Source organism: Herpailurus yagouaroundi, unplaced genomic scaffold (genome assembly GCF_014898765.1).
Source record: "Herpailurus yagouaroundi ecotype Mexico unplaced genomic scaffold, PumYag 562, whole genome shotgun sequence".
Taxonomy (NCBI): Eukaryota; Metazoa; Chordata; class Mammalia; order Carnivora; family Felidae; genus Herpailurus; species Herpailurus yagouaroundi.
The window spans coordinates 19,047-23,994 of NW_024412779.1; positions in this window are offsets into that span (position 1 = coordinate 19,047).

Sequence of the window (4,948 nt, forward strand, 5' to 3'; positions counted from 1 at the left end):
ATGAATTAATGTTTTCATGGAGAAGTATGCAAATATGTGTGCAAATATGGGGCAGGATTCTGCTTTAATTGTAATGCTATTTCCTTGTTTTTTTAATCTAAAGAAGCAGATGAGCCTAGCCACTGCAGTTAGAAAACAAAAAGAAATAAAAGGCATCCAAATTGGAAAGGAAAAAGTAGAAGTGTCACTATTCACAGATGACATGATACTATATGTATATAGAAGACCCCAAAGACTCCACCAAAAACTATTGGGACTAATTAAATGAATTCAGTAAAGCTGCAGGATACAAAACCAATATACAGAAATCTGTTGTGTTTCTATACACTAACAATGAACTATCAGAAGAATAAATTAAGAAAACAATCCTAAATTCCACTGTACCAAAAAAAAAAAAAAAAAAAAAAGAATAAAATACCTAGGAATAAAGTCAACCAAGGAGATGAAAGACCTGTACTCTGAAAACTATAAGACACTGCTAAAAGAAATTGAAGACAACTCAAATAAATGGAAAGATACACCATGCTCGTGGACTGGAAGAATTAATATCCTTAAAATGTCCAAACTACCCAAAGCAATCTAAAGATTCAGTGCAATCCCTATCAAAACTACCAATGAATGTCATTTTTCACAGAGCTAGAACAAAGAATCCTAAAATTTGTATGGAATTACAAAAGATCCCAAATAGCCAAAGCAATCTTGAGAAAGAAGAACAAAACTGGAAGTATTGTGCTCCCAGATTTCAAGTTATACTGCAAAGTTGTAGGAATCAAAACAGGATGATACTGGCACAAAAACAGAAACATATATCAATAAAACAGAATGGAGAGCCCATAAGTAAACCCACACTTGTATGCTCAATTAATCTACAACAAAGGAGACAAGAATATACAATGGAGAAAAGACAGGCTCTTCAATAAATGGTTCTGGGAAAACTGGACAGCTACATGCAAAAGAATGAAACTGGACCATTTTCTTATACCATATACAAAAGTAAACTCAAAATTGATTGAAGACTTCAATGCAAGACCTGAATCTATAAAAATCCTAGAAGAAAACAGGCAGTAAGCTCTTTGACATTGGTCTTAGTGATTTTTTGTATCTGTCTCCTCAGACGAGGACGACGACAACAACAACAACAACAAAAAACCAAGTTGGACTACGTCAGCCTAAAAAACTTTTGCACAGCAGAGGAAACCATCAACAGAACAAAAAGACAACCTACTGAAGGGGAGAAGATATTTACAACTGATATACCCAATAAGGGGTTAACATCCAAAATATATAAAGAAGCCATAAAACTCAATATCCAAAAAACAAACAAAACAAACAAACAAACAAACAAACAAACAAACACAAAAACCCACCACCAATCTGATTAAAAAATGGGCAGATGGGGCGCCTGGGTGGCGCAGTCGGTTAAGCGTCCGACTTCAGCCAGGTCACGATCTCACGGTCTGTGAGTTCGAGCCCCGCGTCAGGCTCTGGGCTGATGGCTCAGAGCCTGGAGCCTGTTTCCGATTCTGTGTCTCCCTCTCTCTATGCCCCTCCCCCGTTCATGCTCTGTCTCTCTCTGTCCCAAAAAATAAATAAACGTTGAAAAAAAAAAATGGGCAGAGGTCCCGAGTAGACATTTTTTTCCAAAGAAGAGATATAGGTGGCCAAGAGGCACACGAAAAGATGTTCAACATAAATAACTGTCAGGGAAATGCAAATCGAAACCACAATGAGGTAACACCTCACACCTGTCAGAATGATTACTGTCAAAAAGACAAGAAATAACCTGTGTCTGAGAGGATGTGGGGGAAAGGGAAGCCTCGTGCACTGTTTTTCTGTTTGGTTTGATTTTTTGTTTGTTTGTTTTGGGGGGGAGTTGTAGGTTTTCTTTGGAGTTTTGGGGAAAACCTTTTATTTTATTTTTATTTTTTTTATTAAAGTACAGTTGACACACAATGTTACATTACTTTCAGATGTACAACATGGTAACTCAACTCTATCCTTTACGCTATAGTCACCACAAGTATAGCTACCATCTACCACCATACAATACTATTACAATCTCATTGAGTATCTACCCCATGCTGTGCCGTTTATTCCCATGATTTACTCATCCCACAACCGGAAGCCGGTATCTCCCACTCGCCTTCACCCGTTTTGCCTATACCCCCGCCTCCCTCCCCTTTGGCAACCATCAGTTTGTGCTCCGTATTTGCAGGTCTGATTCTGCTTTTTGTTTGTTTGTTTGGTTTGGTTTTTTATTTTATTTTTTAAAATTTTTTTAATGTTTATTTATTTTTGAGACAGAGAGAGACAGAGCATGAATGGGGGAGGGTCAGAGAGAGAGACACACACAGAATCTGAAGCAGGCTCCAGGCTGTGAGCTGTCAGCACAGAGCCCGACATGGGGCTTGAACTCACGGACCTCAAGATCATGACCTGAGCCGAAGTCAGATGCTTAACCGACTGAGCCACCCAGGTGCCCCTGTTTTGCTGTTTAGATTCCACATGTGAGTGAAATCATGTGGTGTTTGTGTTTCTCAGCCTGACTTATTTCACTTAACATAATACCCTCTAGGTCCATCCATGTTGTCACAAATGGCACGATCTCATCCTTTTTATGGGTGTGTAATATTCCATTGTGTATATGTGTGTGTGTGAGAATAATTGTGTTAATATGCAGATACACACACACACACACACACACACACTACATCTTCCTTATTCATTCGTCTATCAATGGATTCTTAGGTTGCCTCCATATCTTGGCTATTGTAAATAATGCTGCAATAAACATAGGGGCACACATATCTTTTCAAATTAGTTTCTTCTTTTTCCTTGGGTAAACACCCAGTAGTGGAATTATTGCATCATATGGTAGTTCTATTTTTAATACCCTTGTGCACTGTTGGTGGGAATGCAAATTGGTGCAGCCACTATGGAAAACAGTATGGAGTTTCCTCAAAAAAAAAAAAAAAAGTAATAGAAATACCATATGACCCAGCAATTCCACTTCTGGGCATTAATCAAAACATAAGAAATAAATACACAAATTCAAAAAGGCATATGTTCATCAGAGCTTTATTTACAATAGCCAAGATATGGAAGCCACCTAAGTGCCCATCGATAGATAAATGGATAAAGAAGATATGGTAATGAAGTGTTACTCAGCCACACAAAGAAAGGACATCTTGCCATTTGTGACAACATGGATGGACCTAGAGGGTATCATGCTAAGTGAGAAAAGTCAGACAGGGAAAGATGAATAGCGTATGACTTCACTTACATGTGGAATCTAAAAATACAAAACAAAACAAAACCAACAAAACAAAATAGAAACAGACTCAGATGCAGAGGACAAACTGATGGTTGCCAGAGGGGAGGGGAGTGAAGGGAGTATGGATGAAATAGGTGAAGAGGTACAAACTTCCAGTTATAAAATAAATAAGACAACAGGGACTTAATGTACAGCATAGGGAATATAGTGAATGATATCGTAACGACTTTGTATGGTGACAGATGGTAACTAGACTTAGTGTGGTGACCATTTTGTAATGTATACAAGTGTCAAATCACTATGTTGTACACCTGAAACTGATATAATATTGTATGTCAATTGTTCTCCATTAAAAAAAAAAAAAACCCAAAATCAGAAAGGAAAAAAAAAAAAAAGAGGATGGGAGCAAAAAAAGATTTAATGTGCTATGTGATCTCATTCTTTGAATTCCTTCCATGAGGTGAGGTCAGCCAACAATCGCACAACAATCTCTCATCATCAGTTAAGGACCTATCAATCAGCTGACAACTCAAGTAAGTCCCTTTGGAAACCACCTGGCCTGCAAAAGGATTGGTCCTCCACTCATTACAGTCCTTTGTTTCACAATTTCTGAGACATACCAAAAAGCCCTTGCAAAGACATGGCTATAAATTCTCTCTCTTACTCTTTTACTTAGAACTACTCTGTTTCACGGTGCCTGGGTGGCTCAGACGGTTAAGCATCTGACTCTCGATTTCAGCTTGGGTCACGATCTCAAAGTTTGTCGGTTCGAGCCCCAAGTTGGGCTCTGTGCTGACAGTGTGGAGCCTGCTTGGGATTCTGTCTCTCTCTCGCTCTCTCTCTCTCTGCCCCTTCCCTGCTCACGTGTGCTTTCTCCTCTCTCTCTCTCTCTCTCTCTCTCTCTCTCTCTCTCTCTCAAAATAAATATAAACTTTAAATTAAAAAAAAAAGAAGAAGAGGGGTTCCTGTGTGGCTCGGTCGCTTGTCGACCGGCTCTTGATTTAGGCTCAGGTCATGATCTCACGGTTCGGTTTGTGGGATAGGGCTCTGGGCTGCCAGCAGGGAGCCTGCTTGGGATTCTCTCTGTCCCTCTGCCACCCCACCCCCAACCCCACACATACATAGTGCTCTCTCTGTCTCTCTCAAAGTAAATAAATAAACATTTTAAAAAATAAAAAGAAAAGAAAACAAATTTCTGTTTCATCTGATTTGCTCAGAAAAGTCTGGGCACACTGAAAATTAATTTAAATACAGTTTTGACAATAATTAATTCTTGATAAAAATGCTCTTACCTTATGCATATTTTCCACATATTGTTGCTGAAACTTTAAAGTTGCAGATCTAGCTCATTCAATATATGGGAAATATATGCCATGGAACTTTGTTGGAGAAAGCCCTCATCATTGTCACACCAACGGGGCAAATCAGCCTTAATTTCTGTCAGAACAGTCTGACTTTTTTAAGGCAATTTGAATAATTGCATAATTAATATGCAGTTGGAAAAACATATTTTATTATTTATTTATTTATTTATTTATTTATTTATTTATCAATATATGAAATTTATTGTCAAATTGGAAACCCATGGGGGAGGGGAAGAAAAAAAAAGAGGTTAGAGTGGAAGAGTGCCAAAGCATAAGAGACTCTTAAAAACTGAGAACAAACTGAGGGTTG